Raw genomic sequence first — 16,222 nt, 5'->3', positions numbered from 1 at the left:
TTGACTTTAACTGGGCTTTAACTCGGCTTTAACTTGACTTTAACTGGGCTTTAACTCGGCTTTAACTGGGCTTTAACTTGGCTTTAACTTGACTTTAACTTGGCTTTAACTCGGCTTTAACTCGGCTTTAACTTGGCTTTAACTGGGCTTTAACTTGACTTTAACTTGGCTTTAACTGGGCTTTAACTGGGCTTTAACTCGGCTTTAACTCGGCTTTAACTTGGCTTTAACTTGGCTTTAACTTGACTTTAACTTGGCTTTAACTTGACTTTAACTGGGCTTTAACTGGGCTTTAACTCGGCTTTAACTTGGCTTTAACTTGGCTTTAACTTGACTTTAACTTGGCTTTAACTTGACTTTAACTCGGCTTTAACTTGGCAAATTACCGTGACAGTGATGGGTGAGGATCTGGCAATGAGCATGGACAAACCGGGAGACTAAGTACTGTGGAGGGTGATTGCACTCTGTTTATTAGTTCACTCACTTCACCTGTGTTTTTTCCCTCAGCTGCACTCACTCCCCAATCACTCTCACTCCCTATTTAGTTTCCTGCCTCCCCTGTCAGTTTGCCGGATCTTTGTTGTTGTTAGTTGCCATCCATGTTCCACGAGCCCGGAGAAACTAAGTATTTATTCCATGTCATGTCAAGCTAAGTCTTATGTTTTTTCATAGTCAAGTTTTTGTTTTGTCACAGTTTAGTTTTGGAATCCGGCTCAGCCGCGCTTTGTTTTGACCTTTTTGTTTTTTGAATTAATAAATCTTCCTTGTCTTTGAAGTCCGCATCCGTGTCCTACCTTCCCCACCACACCTTCCTGACAACTGCAATCTCACACTTTCTAACCATGGATTAAGCTCGTGAATTGGAGGTGTGGACCAGCATGCCTGTTAGACTGGGTTTCCACAGTAAAACAGAGCATCATTTCCAGAGTCTGATCAATATTCCTGAAGGTCTTTCACCATAAAACCAGCAATCCTACGAAAGATTTCTCTCTGAAAGTTGACCTCCACTCTTCCTGCTGTTTTTAAATTGCATTACAAACTGAGTAAACGGCGACCTGAAATCACTTTGCCCTCTTCTTCCCGTCTTATCTTTGCTTCTGGCCTTTAATCATTTCCATTTTCAGCTTGTTTTGGAGCCGCTCAGAGGATGCCGTGGTTGTTGATTGTCGGAACAAGGTTGAAGAGTGTCTACAAAGCTTTGATATTTGCGTCACTTTGGCCTTCCTAATGAAGACCATGAGCAACCCATGGCCATAACAAACTAATTAAGGCATTAGCCCTTTGTAAATTAACCAACCGAGCTAAAAACAGGAGGCATTTTGGCTTGCCAAACACAGGTGTCACTATAATTGCTGCATCTCTTTGGCTTTGCAATTATTGCTGGAACTGAGCCATCACTCATGTTATTAGTTCCACTTGCGTTCTTCCTGCTGGAAGTCAAAATGTTTGCCATGTCGGAGGTCCACAAAGCTGACCCACTGGGGAACAATAAAGACTATTGAGTGTCCGCTACAAGAAGCTTATATATGCTGACAGTCACAGTTGATAAAGTTGATAATTTTCCAAAATATGACCATTTTTCAGATGCATAATCTGCTGCTTTTGGTAGAAAACTCGAGCCGACGTCGAGCATCCAGCCTCCTTCCTTTCTTTGACCTTTCTTTGCCCTTTTCTCCACCGATAACCGACAGGAACCAGAAGCCATAGATTTCAGTCACGGTCCGCGTTCGCATGGTCAGACAGATCGATACATCGTACTAATAAGTCAAATCTGCAAGCGCCAATTATTGCATGTCATGTTTACTCGCACGAGTGAGTAATCGTCCAATTTATTGAAAAAAACTCACAGAGGAAAGTGGAACTGCCGGGAGCTTGTTATAAATTGTATGTTCACACCCACGTAAACAAACATGCACGCACACGGATGAGTAATTAAGATCCCAAAACACACCTTAATATCACTGCGAGCCCATTAAGCCCGCAGGACCCGAGGGTGCACGCGTGTGCAGGTGTGGTGTCAGTTTTGCTGATTTATCTCCCAAAATGCTGTTCATATCTCCAGCCCAAAGGCTCCTTAAAACAACACTCATCATCTGAGACCATATTCAAATCAATGAAAGAATATTGTGTTGTAATAAACATGATTAAAGGCTGAACTGTGACCCAATTCAATTTGAAGGTGCTACTTTAAAACAGACCCCAATTCCAGACAAAAAAAAGGACATTTTCCAACGTGCATTAAAAGCATAAATCTGTGGGAAGAATTTATTTTGAATACCTCTACTTGATTTTTATTTTTATTTTTGATGATTATAAGAAGCACTTTGAATGTATTTACAGTTTCACAACTGCAAATGAACACTTGTACTAAAGATATATTTTTGTCGTGCAACTAAACCTTTTGAGAACAGGATTTAAACCAGTTAATGCAGAGAAGTGTTATTGAATGGTTATAATTCAACTTGATATTTGGATCTCATCTGACCTGTCTATAGGTCAGGTTTTTTTTTTTTTGTTGGAGTCCTCATTAAAAGAGGTCACAGTCACGTCCCACCACCAGTTGGAGAGCTTCCTGCTGGGTTTGTCCATAGATCCATAGATTCCCAGTGTGAGCTGGGTGGCGAGCCGCATCGAAAATACTAATACTGTATTGAACTCTGAGAGGGGTGAAGGATTCCCTGATTCTGATTCTCCCTTCCTCACGGACTGTGTGGTAGGACAAAATACACATACACTGATCAAGAAGAAAAGGGATCCAACACTAACTTTGGGAACAGAGGGTTTTATTTTGCAGGCTTTATTATTTCAGTTTGTTATTTCCCATTGAATGTCTTGCAACAAACTGTTGTATTTTCATTGTGTTATTTGTTCATAATAACAAGTGGCCACACAAAAGATTAACCCATTGTTTCCTGTGTCTTTTGGGCATACAACAATAAGGGCTCTCACAAACCTAAAGCCTTCTGTCCTTGGTCCAGCTGTTATTGATTATTACTTACCTGTGCTCTGTTATTACATCGTAATAGGGGTTACACTTACGAGAGGGGAAACTCGGACTAGAAAACCAACGCCGAAGACGGATGTACGGCGCCCCTGGCGCGTAGCGACAGCACAACGCAACTACGCCATGGAGACCAACGAGACGACGAAAGAAAACTTATCAAAGGGGCAAAGAACGACAGAGAAGTATATTGAATCTACTTCAATCCCAGCTGCCATTGGGCGAGAGGCGGAGCACATCCTGGACGGGTCGCCATTACATCACAGGGCCAAATGACCATGCCTGCTCTCACTCACTCCCATGTTAAATTTAGAATAACCAATTAACCTAACGTGCTTGTTTTTGGATTGGCAGAGGGAGTTGGAACAGACGTGCATGAGGAAAACATACAGAAAGGCTGAGATTTGAACTGGGAACCTTCTCTCTGTGAGGCAAACCAGCACACCTCCATGATGCACCACCCTGTGCTCATGAAACATGATGATGTGGTCCACGTTTTCTTTCTCATAACTGACCAAAGAAGGGCTCAGAGCGGTTTGAAGTTCTCTTCAGATGCATTTTAAAAGACAAAGATCTTCTCATTTCTAAATAAAGCTGTTTTGTCCAACAAAGTGTTGAGTATTACACTGACAGATGGGCTTCTTTTTGTCTTAAAGCTTATTGAAGCTCAGAATATAAAGTTTGTTTTGAGGGTCACACTTGAGGAAGGATGTGTCTCTGAGGTTTATTCTCGGGGGAGCAGGAGCGTGAGCAGAAAGTCTGACTCACTGAGTCACCTTTTAAAGAACTTTCTTAAGTTTTTATCTAACTCCAGCCAGTGTTTTTCTTTCAGATTAAAGTGTTGGTTAGCTGATGTGTGTGTGCTGCAGGAGAGGCCAGGAGGTCGTGAATATTCGCCATACAATTTATGACAGTCTGGCCTTTAGCAGTTCTCACACCAACCGTTCAGTAAAAGAAATCAAACTCCACTGATCCGGCTGCAGGTGTTCTGCTCCGCTCGGACCCGACTCCGAGTCCAAGGCAGCTCTAACCTCCGGCGAGTAGCCCGTCGATGCTATAGATTGATGTGTTAACGGCGGTCCCGGCGGACACGTGGACGCCCTGTGTGAGGTCGACTTCGTGGACGAGCCTCGACGTTTCTTTGCAACCAGCCAGCGGCTTGTTTTCAGCCAAAGCTGAACTGATCCAAGGTGTGTTTCACCTTCCATGCTGCTGCTTCACACACTATTGGTATTCTGCGTCCGCCTCAGGCTCGTGTGTGTGAGGTATGTACCGTACATGCATCCTCTGTGTGTCTGCAGATACTCTGCCAGGAGGAGCTGTGCTGAAATTAATGACCCTCTGCTGTGGATGCTGGAAGCCCCATCTCCCTCCTCCTCCTCTTCCTCCTCTTCTCCTTCTCCTGGTGGTGTGGATGCAGGCTGGTTGAGTTGTCACTGTGTTCATTGCCACCACTCCTCCCAGAAGGAAGAGCGATGGCCTGCTTCCAGTGCAGGAGAGAAAGAATAACCCAGTATGACTAATATGGAATTGCTTCAACCCAGCAGTGATAATCCACCTCCAATTTTAGCCAAATATGAAGAAAACTGGCAAAAGAAACTTCTAATTAAACTCTGCTCCATCCACTCTGAGTGTAAGAAGTCTAAATAAATAACCGTTGGCACCAATAATCTGTTCAATGCTGCTGAAGCATCGCAGAAGTGGAGGAACTTTCTCCAATCTTCTATAAGCTGCACCCTAAATGATTATTAGATTGTCTTTTCAGATGTTTTCTTGCTTTCTTAACTTTTCTCTATCTGCTTGCAAACTCATAGCTTAAAAACTGTAAAGCAAGAAACTATTTCTGAATATTTTTATCATGTCTCCACACAGTTTAACTGTTTCTTATAAAGGCCAACCTTCAGAAACCAGGCTGTTTGCATAAATATACATGGGAAAAGCATCATTTGTTAGCACTCTTTCACTTGATGAAGGCACGTAAAGTGTTAAATGTACACGATTGTAAACAGCTAGCTTCTGTGCTATGTTTTCCTAACCCCAAGCTAAGGTTAATCAACAAGTTTTTTGCCTAAATATAGCTCCAGCAACTTAAAAATATTGTTTTTTTTATCCCACAAAACACAAATCAACAGTGAAATGGAACAATGATTCCACTCAGGAATCAAACCAGGATCTCCTGATTAAGTCTTGCAAATGTTCTGCTTCATCTTCTGCCCCCTCCTGCCTTAAAAGGCCTATGCACGACACGGAAGCTTGTAGAGTGTTAATCCAACATGGCAGCGGAAACAACGTTACCGTTCGATGCAGCCTTAGAAAGTGTTTTAAGTAGCTTAGAACGCAAGTTTACTTTTAAAAAAGAGCAACGTTTGGCGTTGAAAGATTTCATTGCCTTCTTCCTCGTCAAATTTCTGTCGCTCTACATACGTCATCTGGTACAAGTGATGCGCGCAAAGCAGCATGGGAAGAACCAGACGCCATTTGATAGACATTCGTAGCGCCCAATAAACGGCTCTAGGCATTCATAAACCACGCCTCAAATACGAGAAAATGCACACCTAGTTCCCAGACCACCATCTCATCGAGATGTGGACGCATCAGCCAGGCTACCCATGGATAGGTGAATGTTTGTTTTTTAGGTTACATATGGGTTCCATATGTTTTAAACATTTCCTAAGTCTCTTTTATTTTTTATTGAAGTACTTGAATTTACCTGGACTATTTTAATTTAAGCTATTTTGTAATTAATTAATTAATTTTAATTTATTTTATCAATTGGATGAACTCTAATTTGCCTAAAGATGATTATTTAGTATTTTTGTCTGTCTGATTGAATGCTTGTGTTAACAAATAAATCAGACGTTACTCAACAGTTACTCAGTACTTGAGTAGTTTTTTCACCAAGCACTTTTTTACTCTTACTCAAGTAATTATTTGGATGACTACTTTTTACTTTTACTTGAGTAACATTATTCTGAAGGAACAGTGCTTTAACTTGAGTGCAATTTTTAGCTACTCCACCCACCTGTGTGCAACACAGATGCTTAAACAATATAGAATACAAAAGATACGACAAATCGTAATGATGGTGCATCAAAGTACCGTGAAAATGACTTACTTTGGTTTCTGTGCTGCAGCAGTGGTAGTGGGGACTTGAGTGAGCCAGACATTAGAGACGAGGGCATCAGAATAACCCGAAGAGCCGGAAGAAGCTCCAAAGACAAAGCAACAGCGACGTGGTAAGGATGATGGCACCTTTTTTGATTTTTGCCAATATTAGTTGAGATTAGGGCTGGCCAACGATAAAAAATTTTAATCTAATTAATCACATGATTTTCCTGATTAATCACGATTAATCGCATTTGTACGCTAAATCCAAAAATGAATCCAAAAGTAGTGTATAGCTTTTAGCATTTAGTTTTATTTTAAATGTGCTGCCATATGAATGAAAGTGCCATAACATTTGTTGTGCAAACACACTTTTAACATCAGCATCTTTATGTAGTTTTTATGTAGAAGCCTCGCATGTACAAGAGGCTATAGTCCACGCTGCAGCTGGCCCCGGTTCGAGTCCCTGTGCTGCGTGTCGTTCCCCCTCTCTCTGCCCCCTGCTTCCTGTACAAAAGCCCAAAAAATTATATAAAAAAATTTAAAAAATTTAAAAGCTGCATTAATGCGCGATAAAATATTTATCCACGTTAAATAACTAACGAGTTTACGCGATAATAACGAGTTAACTTGCTATAATAACTCGCCCAGCCCTAGTTGAGATAATAATTAAATTAAGAGACATTGTGTTATGGTGAGGAAATGTACCCAGCTGTGAGGGTCAGAGGCTCAACAGCTCGGTTGTCTTATCAGGAAAGGGAGTTACTGTGAATAATCTGCTTCACAGTCACTATCACTATCTGAGTGATATCATTTCCGTGACTTTAAATGCAACACTCGAGGCCTCCGTCTACAGACCCCGCTCCATCTCTGCCAAGGGAGGGTAGTGACGGGAGAAGCGTTTGGTATCCATGGAGGGTGGACAGCCAGGGTGACACAGTTGCACTGCGTTGAGGTCAAGGCTCCGGGAGATGGATTGGGACTGGCAGTCATGAGATGGAGACCCAGCAACTGGCCTACAAGCGGTCCCCGGCATCAATTCCATTAAGCTCTCGGAGCTAATAAGATAATGGGTGTGGATGATGGTATCTATGAACATAGTTTAATTGCAGGGAGCTCAGAAATGGCAACCATTACACCCCACCAGGTTGCAGGTTAACTAAAAAGATGAGAGACCCATGAATGACTTCAGCATCAACCGTTGTAGACCCATGAGATCCTCAGGGGGAAACCTCAACGTCTGATGCCAGAACTGAATTTTATTGCTTTTATTTCATTTCTTAGATCATGAAAATATTTATTTTTTAAAGTTACTCTGTGCGGTGTTGGCCTGTCAACACTGCTGTGTTTTTAAATTTGGGAGTATAGCGACAGTCCTGGATTAAAAGTGGATATTTTGTGCTGTGGTTCTGGTTCAGCCTGGTGGAGGTGTACTGTTGTTGGTGTATCGGGGGGGGGGGGGTTTCCTCTGCCCGCTGCATGCGGTAGAGATCAAGAGCAGCATGCAGGGTGGTCAGATTCCCCTGATTCTTTAAATTTGCAATTAGCTTTAATGAGCACTTTAATTTTAATGAGAGGTTCATAGATCTTTTAGTCCATTTCATAAGTGACCCCCGCCTCCTCCCTACCACGGAGTGACCTCTCCATCCCACCTCCCAATGACAACACGAAGGCCCGTCTGTTCCAGTTGGATGGGCTGAAGGGTGGAGGACGGCTGACAAACAGTCTCCAACAGTTCCACGACCTTCCACCCAATCAGGCTTGATTTGTTCCATGCAAGCCACCACCACCCCTGCAGCTTCCTCATCCTTTTTTAATTAATTCATTATTTTTTCTTCCTCCGGAATGTCAATCCATCTTATTCTAATGAAGCTCTGATTTTCCGAAGCATCCGAGCCTGAACGGTCCACAGCCCACAGCCACGGCCTCAATCAGATTATGCTGTGGACGCAGGGAGGACTGCATTAAATGATGAAGATGATTGGGCTGATGGTGGGTGTTTGATATAAATTGTGTTAATGGTTTTAATCCCCTTTGAGTGCAGGATGGTCACCATGGAGACAGCCATGAAAGTTAGTTGGAGCAGAAAGCCTGAGTTTAGAGCACAAAGAGGACATTGTGTCTAACAGCTGCATTCTGTGCCGATGCCCTTATACGAATCTAAAGTCTGATTATGTTCTACGACGGGCGCATCGATCACTCGGAAGACTCAGAAACATGCTGTTAAATGATGCGTGCACTGCAGAGGACAACGCAAACATTAATGCATACTTGGCTGCAAATTGCACATGTAACATTTTAATGGTAAACATGAACGATGTCCTCTGCCAACGCTGTAATTTACTATTTCAACAAAGGTCAGTCTGCACCGGAGCCTAATCCCGATGAGGGCCTACTGTGGTTGCATTGCATTACTGCGTTTTAATTATTTTTTTTGCCATGTGCCGTTAAGAATAAAAACATTTTAAACATTTTTGCAACTCTCTCCAGCGTCTTTGATCATTTTTAAAGGTCATTTGCTGTTTTCTTTTTAAGTAAAGAAAGAAGCCCCGTCTGAACATTGGAAGAGGCAGTGGTCACATCCAGGCACGTCACCAGACACTTTTTACCGGGTCACATGCTCCTGTAAACATGCTTTGTGCCCCTGTAAAACTTCCCATATACATCCTTCAGACTACGCTACGACTGATATGCCAAGGAAGAATAACATAGACACGATTTTCCCTATTTCAACCACGTAACCTGCTTTAGCCAATGCTGCATAGGGTACCAAAGAGTGAAGTGAAGAGGTTGTATTGGCAGGCATTGGGTGCGTCTTTATCATATTTATCAGCGGATAGTAGCCCCCACATTGTGCCAATCGAAGCGTAGTAGGCTGTATGAACCACTACACATTGATGGATTGCCTTCATCCTAGTCATAGATATAAGGAAATTCTTACATAGTCAGAAGCAACAAGGAGAACTGAGAATGAAGTGGAGAGAGGTGATAGATTTGTTTTCTCTACCTGTAGCCCACGCCTACCTGTAGGCCGCTGTAATTTCTCACACCAAATACACAACGTTTGCATTTAGGCTTAAATTTAGTGTCCCAGACACTATTTACTAAACTATCTAAGGCATTATAAATGGGTAAAATGTGGGTAGGCAAGTTTAAAAGGCTACTCAATCAGAGGAATAACTTATCTGACCATATCAGGTACTCTTAATTTAAGATTTTGACTTTTTACCTCTTGTAGAAGTATTTATTGATTGTGTTACAGTAAGATTAAAACATGTTCAGTACCTGGACTGAAATATTGTTCATTTTGTATCTGTTGAAAGTTGTAACACTGGGCATACTGTGTTTTTTAGTATAATATTACCTATTGTAAAAGGCTGACTTGATTATGTTTGATGTGCTGCAGAAGGAGGAATTGAAAAGCTAAATGGCTGAACTCAAAAGTGTTTGTATTTGCTTAGATAACCTGTAGCTCTGTTAAACCTGTTGAGGTTCATTGAAATTTGAATAAATGTTGTTATACATCAGTACAGGCTCATTTTCTGTATACAGTAAGGCAGTGTTGGTGGTGGGGTTCTGGTTGGGGACCTGTGCCCCCGTACAGCTGTAAGCCTAGAAACGTCCCTGGTCACATCCTCCATCTTAGCTCTTGCTTCTGCAGAGGAATTAGTGCTCAGGGAAAATTAGCAACAGCGAGATGGAAAAACAAATCAAAGCAAATTCAGAGAGATAGAACATTCATAGGTGGACCCAGTTATACAAATGCACAGTAGTTTCAGTACGTAATCTGCTGTTGATTGATACTTTTACAGCTGCTTCCACTGGAAATTCTTGACAATATTCTTTGGAGATAACGAGTAATAACGAGTTAACTCGCCCAGCCCTACATATAACACAGCTGTCTTACCAGGTTTAATTTGGATCAAAGTTGATGTTAGACGTAACCATCAGTTGCACGTAGTTAAACGTCAGGTGATAGTCTCACTCTATAGTTCTTTCTCATGCACCACTTCCCTGTGTTTCTGGTCTGCTCAGACACTCTGACACTTTCAGGGAATCTCTCTCAGACTGCAGCTGCACAGTCACGAATATTTTAGAAGATAACCCCCAATGCACAAATAGCTCATTACCTCCTGTAATCACCAAAAGGAGAGGCGGGAGAGTTACTCCGCCGTTAAGTTTGTGCATTTTTAAGAGCCTTTTAAAGGGAAACACATACAAATGATTAATTTTTCAGAGTGATTTTAAATAATTGTCTCATTTACTTGAAGGAACTTTCAGAGCACGGACCTCCCTCTCAGTGGGGAGCCGCCCCTGCTCTGATACTTGGCAGTGATTCATGGTTTTCACTTTTTCCTCCTACAGGGATGTAAAGACAAAGTGGGGTTTGGAAAAAGGAGTCAGATGGCTCTTGGTGTTAGCTGTATGTACAAAATTAAAAAAAAAACAATATTTCTGATCACTGTTCTGCTTTTCCTCGTGCCAGTGACTCCCACATGCACGTCCAAAGCTAAACTGAATGTGTCCCACAGTGTCAGAGCCTTCTGAGCCACAGCGCAAAATACATCACCTGTTGAAAATGATGATGAAAAACACAAGTTTGTTGCGTCTATAAACACAAAAACAACTTGTTTGGGTTAAGAACAAAATGGCAATTAGAAAGTCCTTCTCACCAGCAGGACTTTCTAAAAAGAAGGCTCAGAAGAATATGTTCTTATTCTTATTTCTTATGACCCACTAAAAGTGTGCGGTGGTGCATTTCTCTTCAGAGACGCCCCCTCTAATTGTATTTCATTTGTCTATTTTGCAGTTTAGGTTGTTTTTTTGGCTGCAGCCAAAGGCTCAGACTGCTGGCGGATCTCCCATGATGCACCTCTCCTCCCTCTGCTCCCTTTGGATGTATTATAAATGGATACGGTGCCGCCTCTCAGCCGGCACGCCGATTTGTTTTTCCCCAGTGGCCACTCGTGGTATTGCAACAAAAAATCCCCTGTGGCCCAAAAAGCATTTTTTCCATAGACCGCAATAGTAAAAGAGATGCCTTTAAAACTGTTCACAGGACGCCTCCAAATATAACCGCTGTTATTTACTAATCTTTGTATTTTATATTTTTAAGTCATGGACTTTTTATCGTCCAGAAAAGCCCCAGAAAAGTCTCTTTTCCCAGCGTGACGTCACAGCTTTGTACGTGCACTGTGATGTGTACGTACGTGCACGTCCTCATCGCCCCGGGGCATTATGGGATGCCCCAAAGCATCATGGGGGGTGACTCTACTCCGCATGCTCTATGGGCCGCATAACGCGGAAGGAAACCCGGAAGTCAGAAACTTTTTTCGGCATATGCGCCAGGCGAGCAACTCCATTGAAATCAACGGCGGCCATTTTGTGGTCCTGTATCCAGATAATATAATATAATATAACATCCATGCTCCATGTACATTGACATTGACATGACATTACCTTCCTGGTTCTGGTTCTGATGGAAGTTTCTTCCTGTTTTCCTTCCCACAGTCGCCCTGTGCACGCTCAGGACACGAGTTTGGTTGGATGAGATTGACTTGAATTGGACTCTATCAAGTGCCTTGAGATGACAATGTTGTGATTTGATGCTATATAAGTAAAACGGAATTAAACTTAATTGAAAAATATGAAAACAGAGGGTGAGCAGTTCAAATGAGACAGTGAAGATACATTTCAATGAACCATATTATGCTAATACTACTTGTACTATGTGGACAGTATGAAACAACGTGGTGAGGATGATTTGACCACATAACAGCGGGGTGTCAGTGCAGTTGGATTGTCACTGCAGTGTGGTTGACTTTTCCATAAGAATGTATTCCTGATATCTTCCTTAATCTTATAAAGTTTTCCAAAGAAGTAAGAAAAACTGATTAGAAAGGACTATCAGAGCTCAGTTTTTGCCTGTTAAGCTGTACCGCTGCCCTGGCCCTGGTTATAATAAGCAGTTTGTTTCCAATGAGGGACAGTCAGTGGAAAAAGGTGGAATTATCTGATTTTAGCCTAAACTACTGCACTAAACTTCTGAAAAGCTTTTAACTTTTAAAACCAGCTTCATACGGAAGACACATCAATAAAAAAGATAAAAACAGAAGCACAACTCAGCAACTTAAACTGATTCAGAAGCTTCTTGTGGACCGATTCTGGTCTGATTACAGCGGTATGTTGTTCATCCAGTCAGGAAGGAGTTTGCACATATGTCTGAGTGAAGTAGAGAGCTGTCAATAACTTTATGTTTAGCCTAAAGGTGTTGGGCTATAAAAAAAATGAACTTTTCAGATAGTATCGCAGTGAAAGAATGTTTCTGTCATGATAATTATGAAGGCGAGACACTGTTTTTCTCTATCACACCATCAGCATGAAGAAGCATCTCGCCTCTGACAGAATACTGAGACATAAACACATTAGTTTACTGCTGCATATTGTAATGTGGCCCTGACATTTCCTTCCTATTATTCACTAATGCTGCATCCACAGCACAATGTCTCTGCATTTATCACTGGAAATTGATGCAATTTATATTCATCTTGCACAATGACACAATACCACAGTATGGGAATGGATTCCCTACTTCAATGGAAACCGCGGAGTGTGAATGGAATTGGTGAGATAAGAAATTTAAGCGGCTGCAGCAGCTGAAACGGGAGCAGAGAACAGAACCTGAAGATTTAAAGGCTTTTTGCCACAAATTCAGTGTATTTCTCTGTTCATTTCTTACACTTATTGGCTTTTTATGTGCGATCTGTTTAACCAGAATGTCATTTCTAACTAATCAGGATATCTTTGTGGTTTAGATGCTGGAAGTTTCATTTGTAGACCTAAATTTATTTATATATATACGTCCTATTATCTAGATAAACATGAGCAAACATGGACAGTTAGATGTGTGGCTAAGTAGGTTTCTTTAAGAAGGTGCAGAAGTTCACTACTCTTCAGAATACGATAGAGCACTCAAATAGCTGCTAAAAATAAGATTAAGATCAGATTTATTGTCATGCATACGCACAAAATTTCTCCTCCACTTTTAACCCATCCAGATTGGCACCTGTTGACACACTCATGGAGACACTGGAGCGGTGGGCAGCCAATCACAACGCCCGGGGAGCACGGGGGTACGGTGCCTTGCTCAAGGGCACCTTGACCGTGGCAAGGAGGTTGACTGACACCCGTCCAGCTGTTTTGCCATTGTTTCACCAATCTTTTTGGAGCAGTGAGAGTGGGAATCTAACCAACCTTCAGTTTATTAGACGACCCACTCTCACCACCAGAGGTGGGTAGTAACGAGTTACATTTACTCCATTACATTTACTTGAGTAAGTTTTTGAAATAATTATACTTCTAAGAGTAGTTTTAAATCTCTATACTTTTTACTTTTACTTGAGTAGATTTGTGCAGAAGAAACTGTCCTCTTACTCCGCTACATTAGGCTACAATGAGCTGGTTACTTTTCTTCTTACCTCTTTGGTATTCTACGCCTCATTATTTTTATCCCCCCGCGTACGCCTCATTTTAATGTTTTATTCTGACAGAGAGAGAGACTTCCGCCAAAGGCTCTACCACCTGACTGTGTTCCACCAATCAGACGTAGCCGTGCAGTCTGGTCACGTGACCATACTCAATCTCAGCGGCGGGACGGGTTAGCTTTAGCATTAGCAGTCGTAGCAAACAAACAAAGAAACAGATGAAAAATGTCAGAATCAACGGTGGGAAATGAAGACACAGACGAGGCCTCATCAGTGGTGGAGGAAGTACTGAAGTGTAGTACTTAAGTAAAAGTATAAATACCCAGCAAAATATATCCTTAAGTAAAAGTCATAAGTACTGACTTTTAAATTTACTTTAAGAATTAAAAGTAAAAGTACTTAGTATTGGTTGTCTTTCAATGTCTAGGCCATTTTGATGAAGAATGCAGGTATAGCTACTGGTAATACTTAAGCCTTTACAGAAGTCACTGTTAGTAATATTAGGGATGCACCGATGCCACTTTTTTTCAAACCGATACGATACCGATACTTGGATCTGAATACTTGCCGATACCGAGTACCGATGCCGATACTTCTACCACAAAAAAATGTAATGAATTGGAAGACAGGTTTCGGTCTCACTAGCCCAGTGGTTCCCAAAGTTTTTGTGCCCAAGGCACACCAAAGGACAAGTAAAAATCTCAAGGTACACCTATGGTGCAAAATAGTCCTTATAACACGTGTTCTCATTCATATCATGTAAAATATCTGTAAATGTGCATAACTTTTTACTAATGCCAAATACAATGTGACAAGACAACTGTTACTCATGAAATATTTATTAACGAAATATTTCAAAAATTAATTTGAAACTTTATCAAATTAGGCTTCATCAAAGCAGCAACAGTCATTTAAACCAGACAGGTCACAAAATTAAAAATGAGGCAAAGGAAACTCAGCACGCAGAAATTTAGCACAGAGAACTGTCAATGCTAGGAAGCTGCATTGTCCATGGTCCTAAACTACAAATTATCAATGCAACATTTCAGCAATCAGTGAAACAAGTGCAATTGTAAATATTTTGCCTACTTACAAATTAGTGAGATACATGTGCCTGTCGGGGCGAGCAGATTTCTTTAATCCTCGGTGACACTGAGCAGAGGGCCACTCGCACCTCCTGTTCAACAGAGAGCCGAGACCTCCTGTTGTTCTTCATGTTTAACCAGAGCAGAGAACGCCAACTCACACAGGCAGGTAGCGGGGAAAGGAAGAAGTTGCTCAATTGCGTGGTGGAAGATGCTTAGGTAGTCCGATGCAGACGCATTAGCTAACTAGCAGTTCAGTTAGCATTAGCTAATTTCTCCCGACAGGAAGCGCTCGGGCTGAGGATTGCTGAAGCCATAAGACGATAACTTTCATGATACTGTCGACAGTTTTTTTTTCCTCTTTTCTATCGGTGGTGGGTTGTCAGCAGTTTCTGCACTGGTGGTTGGTGGTTTGCTCCGCACCAGAAAGCGCTCCATTTTCCCTCTTTCTCTGTTTTCATGTTGTCCTTCAGCCTCTGATGTGTCACAGTCTCATAATCCCCACCTGCGCAACTGCGTTAACAGCGAAATATGGGGTTCTCTGAGGATTCTTTTTTTTTTTTTTATTAATTCTTTTTAGGAATATAGTTTGCCTCTGTATTATGAAACGAGTACATACAAAGTACTAATATAGTGAATAAAAAATATATATTTTTGTGTAGTTGTACGAGTATGAGTATGTTAGAATAGTATCTGCCCGATACCCGATATCGGATTCGGTGCATCCCTAACTATAAGCAACATTTGTTCATTGGAAAGGTTGGTGTACTGAGTGATTGTGCTTACCCTCTATAATACTGTTCACGCTCTAACTAACAATATTCTGATGACAAGTTATCTACCAGGGATTATCTGCAAATATAATACCATTAAGACAAACCCATAAAGACAACATGATATACCTTTAAATCATTTATTTAATTGAATGCCTATTTTCTGTAGTTTCTTGTTGGCACATAAAAAAAATCATTTGCAGGGACAAGACTTAGCACCATGCAAAGTGCAAGTGCTAAGTTCATGAGGTCCAGCTAGCACGCTAGCTTGACATAGCTAACCTACCAGCTTTATCTTACCACTACGTTAAATACATAATTATTATGCTATTGCTGTGTGTCAAAATTAATTTAGGTAGATAACAGTAAAATATCATGTAATCTAACCAGACAAGGGCTTTTACTACAATGTTAGTAGTGTCTTGTGATCACCATCTTGAGTGAAAGATGAGCCACTGACCAGAGACAGCCTGTTTCAAGCAGACCATGAAGTCGAACTAGCACGCTAGCTTGACATAGCTAACCTACCAGCTTTATCTTACCACTACGTTAAATAACTACGGTACTATCATATTATTTTGATGCCAACATGCATTTCGCTAGACAACATTACAATGACAAGTCAGTAACCGAATTAAATATATATAACAATATGCAAAAGTCATACATTAATTTAGCATAGCAAGAACTCTGCTTACCTCGATATGCTTCTTCAAATGTGTTGGTGAATTCTTGAAGGCAAGCAACTCCTTGTTCAGAGGCCGACAGGAAAGG

The sequence above is a fragment of the Odontesthes bonariensis genome, chromosome 13 (genome assembly GCF_027942865.1).
Source record: "Odontesthes bonariensis isolate fOdoBon6 chromosome 13, fOdoBon6.hap1, whole genome shotgun sequence".
NCBI classification, from domain to species: Eukaryota; Metazoa; Chordata; class Actinopteri; order Atheriniformes; family Atherinopsidae; genus Odontesthes; species Odontesthes bonariensis.
The sequence above is the reverse complement of the archived record's forward strand: the minus strand, read 5'-3'. Positions refer to the sequence as shown.